General features: G+C 51.8%; 1 protein-coding gene across 6 annotated transcripts in view; it reads right to left on the reverse strand.

The window, feature by feature from the left end:
- Window positions 1–16,932, reverse strand: part of SULF2 (sulfatase 2) — a 112,763-nt gene that overhangs the window by 67,127 nt on the left and 28,704 nt on the right. The gene's annotated exons all lie outside the window — the stretch shown is intronic.

Raw genomic sequence — 16,932 nt, forward strand, 5'->3', positions numbered from 1 at the left:
AACATCTTTTTTGCAGGATATTAATGTGCAGTGTATTCCTCCCCACCTTTTTTTTTTTTTGGAAAGCAACCACTATGTAAACCAAGGGAAGATTCTACTTTGTTTTGTTTGGAACTTTCCCAAGAATTGTTCACTTTTACTGGAATCCAGTCATGCCAGCTCACTGGCTCACCCTCTCCCTGCACACTCTTCGGCCGAAAGCTCTCTGCTCCTTTGTCCACATCGTCCTTCTACTTTGGAATCCACTTCCCACCTCTCTCCAGATTCAACCCACCAGCCACGGCACACCTCTTCTAGTGATCACTCTGTCTTCTGATTCCCTTGAGCTCTTATTATGCATGCAGCATGTGTTATTAGGGCTTAATTATATACCACCAGGTTTTGTGGCTTCATTCACGCCTTTTCTTGTTTCTCAATGAAGCTGTAGCAGTGAAAGTCACTTAAGAAGGAAAGGAAACTACCGTGTTCTAGAAGCCATACTGTGCACAGGTGCTTTCATGGTCACTGCCCTGCTGAGGGCCCCACGAGAGCAGACTGTGTGCCTTGCTCCACGCTCAATCCTCAATGCCCCCATGGTGTGTGAAACACAGTAGGCACTTAGTAAATGTTTGCAGAATGGATGCGTAATACTATGGCTGGTATCTGAATATTTAGTAGGTTTAGAGAGATATTCAATGGAAATCATTTTCCTCTTCCTTTCTGTGGCCACCCTCAGTTGCTTTCCTTTTCCTTAAAGTTCTTAGGGTCTGCCGTGGCTTGTCCCCCCTTCCCCCACATGTCCACGTCATAACCCTCAGAACCTGGGAATGTGACCTTCCTTGGAAAAAGGGTCTCTGCTGATGTAGTTAAGGATCTTGGGGTGAGATTGTTCTGGATTACTTGGGTGGGCCCTAAATCCAATGACAGGTGTTTTGTAAGAGACAGAAGGGAGAAGACCCACAGACACGGAGGGGACGGTCACGTGAGGGCTGAGGCAGAGGCTGGAGAGAAGGGCCCCAGGAGCTGGAAGAGTAAGGGATTCTCCTCTAAAGCCTTTGGAGGAACCATAACCTTGTCAACACCTTAATTCTGGACTTCTGGCTTCTAGAACTATGAAAGAGTAAACCAATACAGAGCCTACCAGGCATTTGAAGTTTTTGCTGGAGAGCTGCCAATCCCAATCACCAACAGCCCCTTAGAGATGCAATGACGACTAATCAGACCCACCTCAACCCTCTGTCTCTACCAGCAAAGAGTGAAAAGGAGATTTATAGGGCTCTTTTTATCCCATCTTTCTGCCAAATAGGGACGGAAACAGAGTTAGAACTTCCCTGAGGCAAACACAGATCATATCTCCTCACTGTTTAAAACCGCTGGATAGCTTCCCATGGCACTCGGAAGAAAAACTGAATTCCTTACCATGGTCTAAGACTCTTCCAGACTTGCCCTTGATGCCAACCCACCTCCTGTGTTCCTTTGACCTCATCTCTCCCCTCCCTCTTTGCTCACCGGGCTACACCGGCCTCCTCATGGTTTCTCAAACACTCCAATCTCATCCTTGCCCCAGGATCTTTGCACTTGCTATTGCTTCTGCCTGGGACCCTTCCTGAGACTCTGCTTTGCTGGCTTGTCCCATTATTAGATCTCAACCCGAGGTCACCTCCTCAGCAAGGCCTGGCTGGCCTCTCCGTCTGAAGAAGCCTCCACTGTTTACTCCCTCTCACGCCAGTGTATGTTTCTTCTTGATATTTATCTCCTTCTGAAATGGTCTCATTTACTGCTTCATTTGTTTATGATCTACTTTCCCTGGACTGAGAGTTCTGGGTGACTCATGGCACTGTCCACTCCCCGGCCAACGCCCCCCAGGGAATATGTAATCGGTGCTCTATAAAAACTCACTGAGTGATGGAAGGAAGGAAACACAGCAAAGCCTGCCCTTTCCAGCCCAGCACCTGAGGTGGTTTTATAAGGGACGTCCTCCCGGAACCAGGTGTGTTCCCTGAGCCTCTCGGCTAAGGCTGCCAGCAGTGGGCGGAGGAAAGAACCTTTCCTTTGTGTTATGAACGGAACAGGAATCATCAGGCCTCGGGACTGTGTGAACGTCTCTCCTCAAGGTCACACGCCCTTGCAAGAAGCCCCAGGGGACCCAGCTGTAACTGTAGGCAATTACAGGGTTTCTACCAGGTATGACACCTCCCTCTGGAGAGGACGGATGAGGTGGGCTTTCGGAAGCCTGCCTCGACCATCTGGTGCTCACGCGCTGGAGCCTGCAGAGGGAGCAGGGCATGGTCTCAGGGTCCGGCGGAGCCGTGGGATGCCACCGGCCTTGGGCCCCGCCTGGGGAAGTGGCAGGATTGCAGGCAGGCCTGCTCCCTGCCCATCAGTTCTTTCTACCTTGAATTCTTACCACAAACAGATACCAAGGTCATGCCGCTGAGGCCCGAAGCTTGAACACTAGCCACGTTCCCACCTCATGGCCTTTGCCTGAGCTGTGCTCTCTGCCTGGAGTACTCCCTCAGGTTATGGGGCAAACGTCAAATATCCGAGTGGCCTTCCCTGGCCCAGAATGGACACTGCTACTCTTGCTCCCGGCACCCACCATGCCCCTCCCCTCCCACTTCTCCCCACAGCAGCCCCCGCCCTCGGACACCACTTCTAGTTCACCTGTTTGCACGCTGCCCATTGCCCCTCCTGGCGTGGCCACCGGGGGGCAGGGATCTGGGCCTACTCTGTTCACTGTTATATTCCCCAGCCTAGAACAGTGCCTGGCACACAGCAGGTGCTCAGTAAATATCTGCTCAATTCACAAAACGTAGGATCTTCCTCTTTATGTTTCTATATTAACTCAAGGGCCCCGGCTGGTTTGTGTTCACGGTGCTTTTTGTGCAGTGGATTTGGAAAATCTGACTTGAAATAGCATTTGATGGACCCCGTGTTCTCCGGTTTGCCACACTCCCCATCGCGCCCTGTAGTCTTGCACCCATTTCTGCCTATTCGTGTTATCTGCCAGGTCCCTGAAGGCCTTGGTTTGGCAACCTTCTAATATAATTTCGTTGATGAGACAGGTCCAATCTCTTCCTGGGGCAGAGGGCAGTGTTATATGCCAATAATAATCATAATTATTAACAGTAGTGAGTCTGGTTGGCTGCATGCTTGCCGTATGCACCGTGCCGGGCATGTGTCAAGCATCATTTTACTTAATCCCCTCAACAGCCCTTTTGAGGATAGAGAGTTAAATGACTGGTCAGAGCCACAGAGCTTGGGAAGTGAGATGTGCGGACTCAAACCCAGGCCTGTCCGACAGGAATGGCGGGGGCTGGGTGTCATGTTCCAGAAACGTACGGTTCACACCATACAGAAGGTAGTGATAATACACCCAGGGAGTGCACAGAGCTCTCTATGCACTTGGTCAATTCTTAGCTTCAGTGAGGCTCAGAAGGGTCCTGGGCTGGATGTTGGGTCCCCTCATTATCATCCCAGAGGTGGCTTTAGCTGGTACGTCAGCCGTGGGAGCAGCACAGAATCACATCGCCAAATACTGGGGACGCCAGTAGTGGGAAAGTGACTCCCTTTACGACTGATAAGCTCCAGGAGAAAGTGTCAGCCAGTGCTGTCACATCCTTAACACCTACACGACTCCTGTTTCCACGGGGAGTGAGCCGGCCGCCTGCTCAGAGCTCAGTGGGCAGCATTGTTGGCTTACGTTTCGTCGAGTGGTTTTAGTGTCCTCTACTTGGGGCAAGTGATCCTGGCTTCTCTCAGTTAGGGTGGTGGACTCTTGTTCTTTGAAACAAAACAATTACAGCTGAGTAAAAGACGTCAATACTAGTACAAGCAGCACATAGGTGAGAAAGTTCCGGAAAGGTGCGGGGCTGGCTGGCGTTTGTCACACACTGGCTTCGTACAACCTAGACCTGCGCTCACAGTGTGGTTACGTGGTTGTGCTCTAGACACGCCTTCAGTGCCACACACCCTAAACTGAGTGAGCTCCTGTGGTCACCGGTCCCCTCCTGCCTCCTCCTCTTTCCTCCAGATACTTAGACAATAATCCTCTTGCCACTCCTTGGTCCCACCTCTCTGTTCCCACACCCAACACATCAGCAAGGCCTGTTGCCCCTCCTCCAAAGTATATCCACCACGCGGCCTTGTTGCCCCCTCCCTGGGCCCCTGGTCATCCTCCCTCCTCCGAATTAGGCCATCTGCTTCGCTTCCTGACCGGACGCTGACCATTTATTCTGCAAGGAGCGGGCAGAGAGCCTTCTCTCCTTAGCACCCTCTGCGGTTCCCACTCACTGCAGAGCAGAGTCCCTGGGGTCATCTGCGGGCCTTGCTGGGTCCAGACCCCCTCCCTGCCCACTCTCGGCAGTCACAGGGGCCTCGGCTCTGCCCTCAGACTTGCCAGGCCTGCTCCTACCTCCGAGCCTTTGCCTCTTCTGCTCCTTTTCCTTGGAATGCCTTTCCCGCAGCACCCCGATGGCCTGTGCTCTCACCCCCTTCTTGTCTCTACTCCCGACCCCTGACAGTTCAGATCCCTTCTTTGCTTTACGTTTCTGAGTCTGTGTTATCTCTAACGAACCATATGCTTTTACATATTTATCTTGCTTGTTGTCTGCCTGCAGCCCCATGTCAGCACCAGGAGGGCTGGGGTTACCTGCGCCTCCCAGCCCTGAGGCCCAGGGCGGTGCCTGGCACAGGGAAGGCGCTCCGTAAGTATTCCTCACAGGAACGCATCCAGGGCATTCTGGGCAGAACCAACTTTTTGCCCGCTCTTCCCACACTACGCGGAGAAAGGCCAGAGCAGCTGGTCATGAGAACTCGGCCTCTCTGGGTCTCCGGGGGCTGCAGAAAGCACAAAGCTGGCTCCCCACCTGGCCTGCCAGACCCTTCTCTGGGAAGCAGGGGGCCGCCACCTGGTGCGTAATTCACCTGCCGGCAGCAGGCCTGAATGATGCGCTGGCAAAAAGCGAACAGCCTGCAGAACCGTTTCATATTTTTAACGGACTCAGATCGAGGGTCTCCAAGTGCTTACGTCTCCCTCCTCCTCATTTCCCGAGGAGCTGAGCCATGGTGGCCCGTCGTCGTCCCTGGGCCCGGCTGCTTGTGGCACTCACCCCTGCCCAAAGCAGCCGGGTGCGGGGGAGCGGCGTCAGTCCGCTGCCCGAGTACAATTTCCCAAGGCCCCGAAAGGACGGCGGGGTCTCTGCGAGAAGCGGCCCTAGAAGCCAAGCGTCCCCGCGGGGACAGTAACCTGCCTTATTAAAACTGCCGCAGCGACGAGGCTCTATAAATCCACATCTGGGACACCAAACCACAGCATCTAATCTGCTCGCGCAGCCCAGCCCTGACGCAGACGGACAGACAGCTCTGACGGGAGGGGAGAACCTGGAAGATGTGGCCGCACAGAGAGAAAAGCCAGTTTTTCATATTTTAAATGACGCCAGGCCGGCCAACCCAAACCTGCTTTGTCCCACATAAAGCTGGGGACATGCAGACAAAACCAGGCCTGGTTTCCTTTCGTGATCCAATCTTCCGACCTTGCCGGGCCAGGGCTGAGGTCCCCCTGACACTTCTCCGTGACTCTCATGGTCCCCCTGCCCCCACCGGTGATGCCGCATAACCCCCCCACGACACTCCCCTGTCTGTCCCTTTCTGATGGCTTTTTGGAGCCTGCTCAGTATGCTGCCTGTGCTATTACTTATCATTATCTGATGTCTTTCCTTAAAGTGACTTTAAGCAATAAACTTTAGCCTCAACCTAGTAACTATGTGAAATTCTGTGTCTGATAGGCTCATTCAGATCTTTTTGGATGCACATCAGAATAAGTTTGTAAGTAGTCAAATCAAGGTTTGTTGAGCTGCCACATGAGAAACCTGTGCCTTACCAGTCCTAGAAAAGCATTTCGGGAAACACTGAATTAAAGTGCTTTTCTAAAGCTCTGGGTCAGCGCAACCACTATCTCTAGGGAACAGGCAGGTGCTGGGGACTTTCAAGATTCAAAACATGACCCAATTTTTGCCACTCGCAGGGCTTAGGCAGTTCCTAGCCACTTTCTGCCCCAGAGGCCTGTGTGAGCTGGGAGCAGATGCACCTCATGCCCCTCTAAGACAGACTCCTGCGCCCCCCCCCCCCCAACCCGCGACGTGGGTGGCTCAGGAGGCACTGATTGTGATGGATAACTAAGGAAATGATGCCCCCTGATGTTTGTTTTCTTAAAGTTATAGGTCAACGATTAGAGTCTGTGATGTCATCCCTCCTTGGAAAAGCCGTGGCAGGGAGACGGGATGCAGGCAAGAAAGCAAGCCCTTTGGTTAACCCAGGGTCTTGACTTAAATCAGCATTTTCTTTTTTCTTTTTTTTTTTTTAAAGATTTTATTTTATTTATTTGAGAGAGAGAGAGAATGAAAGTGAGAGCACAAGAGTGGGGAGGGTCAGAGGGAGAAGCAGACTCCCCGCCGAGCAGGGAGCCCGATGCGGGTCTCGATCCCGGAACTCCGGGATCATGATCTGAGCCAAAGGAAGTCGCTTAACCAACTGAGCCACCCAGGCGCCCTAAATCAGCATTTTCTACCTGTCTCTCACCTGGACTGCTGAGGCAGACTCTTCAACTGGCTCCTGGCTTCTGTGCCCTTCCCTCGGCCCCTGCACTATGCTCTCCACTTGGTGGCCAGAGGGTTTCTCTTATAAAGCATGAAGCTACAGCATGATTTCCTCTGCTCGAGCTCTCGCACCAATGGTCAGAATAAAAGCCAAAGTTCCCAGTTTGGCCCAGGAGACCCCAGGTGACCTGGACACTGATTTTCCCCAGCTACAACTTGTGCCTCTGTCTCCCACTTCCCCTCTGCTCCGGCCGTGCTGACCTCCTCACCACTCCTGGAATGCACCAAGCACACTCCTGCCTCAGGGCCTTTGTACCTGCTGCTCTTGCGCCTAGACATCCCCCCCCCACCCTGGGCCCCCGTGTCATCCAACTCTTTACCAATACTACCACCTCAGGGAGGCTTTCCCTGGGCTGTGTTGACTAAGGTCTCTCCATCCTCCCCTTCTTGCTCCTTGGGAAAATGTTCTTAGCCGATTTATAAACTGTAGATAATGGTTGTCTCTGAGATGAGCACTGTGAATGGTGGATGGGGAAGGCTTTGCTTTGAATTATATGAGTATTTTAAGGTAAGACTGTGTCACTCATATAATTTGAAATACCCAGGCGGCGTGGGAGGGAGAAGAGAACTGCCTGGAAACAGGCTAATCTATGAATACTCCATGATACGTGTTACATTTCCACCTGTGCCTTTCATTTGGAGAAAAGATAATCTAGCCTGGGGAATGTTCTGGCAGAGGCCTTTTGGCAAGGACCCCCTCACATCTGTAGAGACCACAGGTAACTGACCACAGGTAAGTCCGAATACTAAATAAGAGGCCCCAGTCAGAAGGCCACAGGCAGGACCTGCCCACAGAAGTGCTTAGTTACGCTTTTTTCAGTGTATCAAGAACACTACAGATTTTTTAATGAGCTTTGTGGACTCTTGGCATTTTTGCTCTCACGGGCCCCTTCCTCTGTGAAAAATATTAAGAATTTCTCCTCATCCCAACTCTTTTCAGGTTCACAGACCCAATTCCAATGTGGGGCATTGCCCCCCAACCCCCAACACCACCAAACAGTTCTGGGAAATCGGTAGGGTGTCCAAGAGTTCAACTCATTTCGGACACTGTCTACCCGGAGTCAGCATCCGATTCCACAGGTTAAGGGCTCAAGTCCCCCGAGCCTGCCCCCAACCCCCACCTCAGACACTCGTTGTCACCTGGGCTTCTGACCTATAGGCCACAGATTCGTGGTTCCAGTGACCTCCTCCTTAGGTTCTTTAACTTGCTAGGGTGGCTCATGGTCCCAGGCTGTTTCCTCCTGTCCTGTGGGTTGAAAAGCAGGAGGTGAAGGGCCACCTGGCATGCGGACCGGCTGAGGGTGAAGGGGATGAGACCCGTGTCCTCTGCAGGTGCCACCCTTCTCTGAACGATTCTTTTTGTCACCCGTTTAGTTCTGTAGGTTAAACAGGTTCCAGTGCTAACTGTGTTTGCGGGTGTAATGCACACATGCACGCTTCTGTTCTGGATGGAACACGGGGCCCTCCCTCATCTGTAGACTCTGGGTATCGAAGAGCCTGAAGAACAAAGTGTCAGCTGTCTTATGAAACCACTGACTTTCTTCGGGCCTTCATTCCCTTCTGGAAAAATACAGCACGTGAATAGCTTTAGGTAAAAGGTTTCTTTTGACCGTGAGATTCAAGGACAATTCCAGAATGCTCTCTGTCACCTTATGCAGTATGCCTGGAAGGGCTCTAGAGGCACGTGGCCTGAGTTCGAATCCTGACTTTGCTACTTCTATTAACCCGGTACCTTGTGCGAATGATTTAACTCTCCCGTGTACCTCAGTGTCCTTGTCTGCCTCCTTCCCATGGGATGTTCCAAAATTTAACTGAGGAAAATACGTGCAAAGCCTTTAGTGCGGTACAAGGCATACCAAAAGCACTTAATACACGTTAGCTGTTACAAATTTTAGTTATTGTAGCTCCCAAGTACTATGTAACACAGAGTTCACAGAGTGCCTCGGGACAGAATCTGCCTGTGTGTTTGATTTAGTTGTGCTTGAAAGGTGTTTAAAAAAATTAACTTGATTGCTAACTTTCTTTCTTTCTTTCTTTTTTTTTTTTTTTATAGGGAGATTTCACATCAATCCAGCTCTCTGGCTTTGCTTGAAAAAGACAGAGATCTGGCCTTGATGGGTCTAAAGGTGAGTGGACCTGAGTAGTAAGGGCTCAGTTTAGAAGGTCCACTCTGTTTCTTCATGGCTCCCCGCTTTCCACGTTTACAGGACCTGCCGGGCCTTAAAGACACTGAGTTTACAACCTGTAGTGATTTCTACTGCAGCTGAAGGGACCAGCTAAGTAAACCTTCAAAGTAACACTTACTATGACCCAGAGCCCCAGAGAGAGCAGGCTTTAAGAGGGGGAGGAGAGCTGTGGGTCTGGGTACGGGCTAGAACAGAATCTTGACCTGGGGCGGGGGCAGGGAGAGAGGGGGAAGGGCCGTCAGCTCAGGCCACAGGTGGCAAAGCACCTGTGTCCTGTGCTGTCCTCCTGCCACCGGTGACCGCCCGCCAGGCTGGCATTCCCATGGCAGCCCTTGTCGGGTCCTTGAGTGTCCCTGGAATGCCTGCAAGGTCACCGGGTCAGCTTGTGAGCCGCCTGCCCCCGGCCGACTCTTTAACAACCACGGGAGGCTGGGCCCTGGCCGTCCCATTGCCCGGAATAGCTCTGTGCCCACGGGGGGTCAGGGGGAGGGGGGGCGCGACAGGAAGGCCTGCGGCTGAGCCGCAGAAATGGAGGCCACACCTGGGCAGAGGGACTCCACTGTTTCCCGAACAATGACATTTGATTCCCCTCCTCGTGGCCAACTATTGCTGTGCCTTCGACTCGACCCGGAATAATTACATCGGATGCCCGGGACCTGCTGCTCAGACCACTTTTCCTCGCGATGGGGCAAAGGGTGGGGGGCGCTCCTGACTCTGGGATGTCACAAAATGCAATCAAATGCTGTTGCCGGTTTTAGCTCCAAGAAGCAAGGCTCAAAATGGGTTCCTCAACCCGGTCTCAATGAAGCAGATGTCGAAGAGGCCGTGTCGGAATTCTATGAACGGACACTGGACTGTCAGAGAGAGCATGAAGTTAATTTTTCCTCCTCTGTCGTCTGCTAGCTCTGGCCGAGAAGCTTCTGGGAGAGAACTGTGATACAGCCCTTCTCAATGGAAGAGAGGTGGCCCAGAGGCCCTGGGAAAGGGCAGGTCGCAGCAATCACGGGTCACGGCCTCCCTGAGGAGCTCCACCCACATCCCATTCCTTGCCAGAGGCTATGTCTTCCATGAGGCAGGGCCTCCGGGGGTGTTTGGCCAACTTGTCCTCATGGGCTACACAGAGCCGGTCACCTAGCCACTGGCCTGGTGGTGATGTGTGCAAAGCGGCTGGATGTCTGTCCGGAGCCTGAAAACCTGTTCCTCCTCCCTCGGTGTCCCCGACCCTGTAAACAGCACCGCCATCTGCCCATCCGCTCGGCCAAAACCTCAGAGTGATCCTTGATTCTCCTTCCCTCCGCCTCGCAACCCAGCCACAAGCCCTGCCTGCTGACCCTCAAAACAGAACCGGCTCCATCCCCCTGCTCTCTCTGCAGGGCACCCATGGGCTCTTACCTGGAGCACCCACTGGTCTCCCTGATTCTGATTTCGTCCCCAGGCCACTACCCCTCTACCTGCAGCCAGACTGAGCCGCTGAACACATGAATCATGCATACTTGACCTGCTCAGAACAGCTCAGTGACTTTCCACAGGTTTTGGAAGAAAACCCAGACCTTCCCTCATCGTTCTCCCCCTCACTCGCCAAGGTCCCGCTGTCCCCCTCGAAGTTCCTGGCAAGCCCATTCCTGCTGCGGGGCTCTTGCGCTTACCCTGCTGCCTGGGATGGTCCCCCCTCCCCACGTTCCCATGTGACCGTCTCCTTCTCATGGGGCAAGCGTCACTAGTACCCTTCACACACCACCGCCCCCGCTCCCGCCAGAGGTGCTGCCCCTCACTGGACCCTTGCTCCTGACCTCTGGTGTGGGAGAGACCCCGGTTGTCCACCGATATATGTTTCCCCTGCCCAACAGGCCCTGATTTTAATCTTCGATGTACCTAGCTAGGAAATACATTTCCCAGACCGCCTTGGAGCCAAGCGTGCTAGTGGTCCTCCTTTGGCCTTCTCGATCAAGTTCTCTGTCCAGTGATTCAGCCCAGTGAGCTGACCTAGATGTGCTGTATCCACAACTGTCTTTACCCTCTGGTTTTGGGCTGGATTTGGCTACTGGAGGGCCCTGGGAGATCACCAGAAGAGGAAACAGATGTTGGGGTATGCAATCCTCCATTTCTCTCCCTGTGGTATCAACAGAGGGGGACAGCTCCTGTGGGGTGGCCCTCTGTGTTCCAGTAACCATTTGCTCCCCTCATTCCCTTGGTCTTGGGATAGGAATGGCTCCAGTGTTACTAAGTAGATTTCCCCACACTTGCTTGCTTACACTTTGGCTAAATACAGTTAAACCCTCCTTGAATAATCCAAATTTGAGTGTGCCCCACATTTCTTGCTGAGATGGTGTGGCTAATTAAGTTCTGTCTGTGTTGTACGTGATGTCTGGAATGAGGTTCTTAAGGGGAGCTGACTTAACTTGAAGTCCATTCTTTTTACCCTTTTGCTTCCTCCTTCTGTGATGTCTGGAACGTGGCTGTGATAGCTGGAGCTCCAGCAGTCATTCTGAACCATGAGGTGACCTTAATGAGCACACAAAGCCACACAAAGAGCATGGCAGAACAGAAAGGCAGAGGAGCTTGGGTACTTGGTAACCTTGAAGCCACCATGCCAGCCCTGGAATGCCAATTTCCAGATATTTTTATGTGAGTAAGAAGCAAAATTCTATCTTGTTTAAGCCACTGTTATTTTATATTTTCTTTTATATGCAGCCAAACCTAATCCCGATATAGTTAGCTTCCAGAATTTAAGTGATCTCCCAAGTGTTGCTAAATTGAAAAAAAAAAAAAAAAAAGGCTTGCAGGAATGTGCTTGGCAAGTTGAACACCAGGGTGGGTCTAGATGAGCCTTTCTTCCTCCTGAGATAACCTGCAGCCACATGTTTTTGTAACTCTAGTGAGAAATGGCAGGAATGTCGGGAGTTGGTGTCTTAAGAGAGGCCGAGTTGGAAGTTACACTGATCTGGTGTCCGGAATCTGGGCACGCTCTCCTGGGCTTCCAGCCATTTGGCCCCTACGGATACCCAAGCCTGAAATTTAGAATTGATTTCTGGAGATCAGTCTGCAGTACAGGGTGTGGTTTCCTTGTGTTCACAGATGGAAAGTAGAAAACAAGTGCCTGGCCAGAAACCCTCCCCAGCCTTTCTCTCGAAAGCCTGCCTCTCCCACCAGGCAGCCCTCTGGGTTAGGGGCCTGCAGCTTTCAAGATCAGAGACCCCTCTGGGTCTTGGACCCAGTAAAGCACAAACAGGCACACAATCTACAGACACTTCTTGCCCCCTCCCTGGCCCTCTACCACTCCCAGCTCATCCAGGGCTGGGCCTCTTGCCTGAGCTTGCGACTCTCAGAGCTGACTGCCTTGGACAGCTCCTCCTGGTTTTTCCCAGCCTCTTCAACTTACCAGGTCCAGAAACTGAACTGAGCTCCTGACCAGAGCTCTCCCTTGCTCTGTCAGTAGAGAACCCCTCCTTGCAGTCAGGCCCAAACCTTGGAGTTATTCATGACTCTTCTCACCCACTCCACATCAGGTCCATCAGCCTATCTTATTAGCTCTACCTGATAACTAGGGGCAGCATCTTCCTCCCCCCACTCTGGTCGGAGCCACCATCATCTCGTGCTTGGACTCCTGCCGTAGACCCCTCCCTGGGCTCCCTGCTCTTACTACATCCCTCCAGTTTATTCTCCATATCATAGCCAGAGGAGTCATACTAACACATAAGTCAGATAATGTCCCTCCTCTGCTCAGTGTCCTCCCCTGGTGTGTGTAGCACTCAGAATACCAAAATCCTCCCTTTGGTTCAAAGACCCTGCATGATCTACCCTTCCACCATCAACCCATTGCCTCACAGACCTCGCCCTTGCTCACACTGCCCTGCTGTCCTGGCTTCTCTGCAGCTCCGTGAGCCTGGTGGGACTGCTTTCTGCCTCAGGGCCTTTGCACCCACTGTTCCTTCTGCCTGGAATCCTCTTCCTTCTTTGTCCAATGTCCCCATAAAATCATCACTCTCCCTTTCCCTCTCCTTACTGACTTCCCTTCCTTGTTTTATCTCCCTCACCTCTTTTCACTATCATAGGCACAATATACTTTATAAATCTTTTCTATTAACTCTTGCATGAGTATGTATGCTCCGTAAGAGTAGAGATTTTGCCTATTTCTTTTGCTGCTGGATCCCCTCTGGCACATGCCTGCTGGATGAATGAGTTTGTCCCATAAGCACCCTGCTTTGGGGAGAGCCCTGTGAGTGTGCCCTGAGCATCTCCTGGACTCAACTGCACACCTGGCACCTGCCTTCTTCTGGCACCAGTTCTTGAATTTTCCTTTAGGGAACACACCTACTCCTTCTCTGAGTCCTCCTGGCTCCTGGGCAGTTGGCCTCATTCCTGACTCCAAGGATGTGCATGTGACCCAGGCCAGCCGATCCCTGTATTGCATCCCCCTGAATGGTTCATGGTTGACCAGCTGTCCCGGGGAGGACCAGCTCTAAGATACTTCATTTGGCGTCATTTATTGGTACGCATGGGAGAGAGACACTCTTTCTACAAGGATGGCTCACTGTACCATTAATGCAGGTCTGGTGAAAAGCTGGGTTGAGGGTGAAGCCACTTTGGAGGAGAGCTGAGAATAAGGAGATGGAGAGCCAGATGAGAGGCAGACAGAGCTCCTGGATCCAACCACATCTGAGGCTCAGAATACACTTGGACTTTTTATTTACTTGAGTCGAATAAACTCCTTTTTTGGTGTCTGGTCAGTCCAGTTTGAATTGGGTTTCTGTCACTCGTCACTGAGAGAATCCAGACTGACAGAAAGTGGTTGTGAAACATGGGTTTTTATATCCAATGGAACACTCGTTTCCATGGCATCTCCGTGGCCCCTCCAACATTGCCACTTGGTGGCCTTTTGTCAGCCACAATGGCATGACTCCGTTCCTACAGTCTTGGGGGGCACACCTGGAATCTGGCAATCTGAGGGGGGTCTCAAAAAGGCAGCTTGTTTCTACCCTGTGTGGACCCTCTGGAGATAAGCCCCGATATTCTGGGGTTTGGGGATCTGTCTCCTTAACCCTCAGACACAGGAGCGTCTGTATTGGCGGGGCTCCAATACGAAAACCCCATGGCTCATGCTTACGAAAGTCCCTCCCTTTTGCAGCTTCCATCCTGCTGACCGGGGCCAGGAGAAAGTCTTGGGGAGGTGCTGTTGCCCTCACCCTTCACAACAAAGACACGCCAGCCTTGTGGGAGGCAGCCGCTTGCCCAAATGCAAAAACACTGCTGTTCTCATTGTACTTGGTTTCGCAGTGACCTTTTAAAAAAGGCAGTGGAGACTGGTTTTTCATTTACAGTCATAATTTAAGACTTCCTTTTCAAATACTATTTAAGCTTCAAAAAGTAAGTCCAGTTCAATAAAATCTCAAATAATGGAACAGACGGCCCTGGGATGCTGCAAATGCTCCACAAGGACTGTGTCTAACTGCTCTTGGTGTCCCCGGGCCTGTCTGAGCCGCTAAGGCTCACCAAAGGTTTGGCCGGATCGAATCCAACCAGTAAACCCTGGCAGGGCTCCCCAGTGACACAGCCTATGTGGCCCAAGGACACCAGATGCAAACAACACGCTGGCTTCTGTGTGTTTCTCCTTCTCTTATGCTTCTGGTAAAGGCGGCCAGCCAAGCCCCTACCGGTCTCCGAGGATCACCCAGACACAGGGATTTTCCCAATCACCTTGACAATGTATCCATAATGGAGGCTGCTTCCTGACCCCTGTGTTGTGGAACCAGCTCCCCCGGGGCATGTGATGCTTCTGAGTGACATCTCAGGGAAGGGTGTCAGATGCACACGAGCAAAGAGCAAACAAATCTATGGCCCGCCTCCCCCCACCCCAAACTTGCAATGAGGGCACGAGACGAGCCCCTCTGTGTCCCACCCCAGTTCTCTCAACCAGACCCTAATTAGGATGGACGGCTGTTCTCCACCCGGGACTGGAAGGAAGCCTGGAATTAGCTCAGTCGAGAAGACTTCAGCCCTGAGAACCATCAGAGCTGCCGCACGAATGAGCAGAAAATAGCAGATGATAAATTTTTTAGGACCACCCTCTGTGTTTCGGTTGTAGCAGACTGTGAGATAATGGGCTGGCCTTTTTTGGAACATGCATTATTGATCTGGGTCTGTCTAGTGGTTTATAAAAAGCCCACCGTCCCCCCGCCCCGCCCCCACTACCATCTTCCCATCCCTCACCTCCCGAAAGCTGCACAGCCTCCTTCAAAAGCCAGTTCTGCTGGGGAGGGGGCAGCTTGAGCGTGGAAGGGAAGGTTCGAAGGCACCGGGCATCGATGCAAGGTGGTGTGCGGCGTGGGAGCCGACAGACGCCCCAGAACACGACGGCTCTCAGTGCACCGAACCCACGGCCTGGGACTTCTCTCTCAGCGTATGCTGAGATGCATGCATAATGACATTCCTGGCAATGGTATTTGTGACAGTGAACACCAACTAACGAACACACGCACAATCTAGAAACAACTCAACAGCCATTCCAGGAGACTGGTTAAGTAGAACAGTGGTTAAGACCAAGGGCTCTGGTTTCAGTCTTGCCTGGCTATGGACTAGCCGTGTGGGCGTGACCTTGGACAAGAAACTTCATTTTCCTGTGCCTTAATCCCTCCCTCTGTAAAATAGAGGGAATCTATGTATTTTAAGTTAGCTGTGGTTCTCCTTGACCTCCTCCCTCCTGTGTGTCCTTATCATGCCCATAGATCCTTCTTCTATATTTGCATACTCTGTTGGTTTTATTCGGGAGTCACAGATGTAAACGTACTATCACATTCTGACATGAGGCTTAGCTGGATCACGTTGCTGCCCCCACAATGTGTTGTTCCTCAGGGTGGCTGTTCAATCATTCACCTTGGCTCAGGACAAAAGTCTAGGAGTAGCCCTTGATCTTCCTCTTTTCCTTAACCCCCACATCCAACCGTCTGTTGGTGCCTCGCCCGTGACTGCTCCTGCCCTGGCTCCAAGCTTCCATCACCCCCTGCCCAATTCCCGCAGGCCTCCGAATGGGGCTCCCTGTTCCTGTGTTCTTGCTCTTGGCAAATCCCAAATCGAATATAACAGCCAGAGGGATCCTGCCGGAACCTAAGTCAGCTCACAGCCCCTGCTAAAGGCCCGCGAACCCATGTCCATTTTACTAAAACTTAAAACCTTCACCATGGCCACAAGGCCCCTCATGACCTGGTCCCAGTTGACTCCTGGACTTATCGCTCTCCACTTTTATCCTGGCTCTCTCCAGCCCACAGCCTTCCTTCTGTCCTAACCTACCAAGTTCTGTTGCTAACTAACACAGTGTCTTTGCCTTTCCATTCTTGGCCTGGAATGCTCCTTTCCCATCCTCTAGCTCCCAGCATGGTGCACTGCACAGAGTTGGATGCTTAATATGTATCTGCTGAATGCACAAGTGGGGGTCTGGACAATCTTGAACTCCCAGGCATGACTACCATCGAGGGGCCCTGTGAAGCAAGACCTGTGCGCTCAGAGATCTGGGTGCTATATGCAAGGGCTCTCTGCAAAATTCTACCAGAAACAAAACTTGCATCCCTATGGCCATGATCTGTAGACTACCCATGGTCATCAAACACAGCTCAAGCTAGGTGCTGCCGGACAGATAGGTATTCGGTATGTCCAACTGTCAAGAAAGGCTCTGGGCTTTGATTGCTTCCTGGCTGCAAAGTCTTCTTGCACTTGATAAGCTCCCTGAGAAAAATCTATACTTGTGATCATTAATACAAATCATTATAAGGAGCAACTGGGATGTATATAAATCACCTTTTCTTAGCAGTTAAAAAGGCTGGTGTATGCTTTTAATAATGGATCCAAAAAGAGTATAGATTCACAGTTGGATCTTCACCACAATCTCAGGTTTCGTTGCAAAGGCTTATCCAGTAAACCTTTACATTTGTTGTCACCTATAATATTCAATTGTCCTTTGACAGTGGATGGAGGCTAAAAAGCCCACCCCTCACCTGGTCAACTCTTGGCACTCTCTACCACGACCCACAAGAGCCTCCAAGATTCAGCTCCATCCTCTCTCTCCAGTCTCTATTCCAGCTCCCTTCCCCAGGCTCCAGCCCCATGTGTCTCCTTGCTCC

Source organism: Eumetopias jubatus, unplaced genomic scaffold (assembly GCF_037043125.1).
Source record: "Eumetopias jubatus isolate StellerSeaLion01/CBP00866 unplaced genomic scaffold, mEumJub1_p1.0 scaffold_9, whole genome shotgun sequence".
NCBI lineage: Eukaryota > Metazoa > Chordata > Mammalia > Carnivora > Otariidae > Eumetopias > Eumetopias jubatus.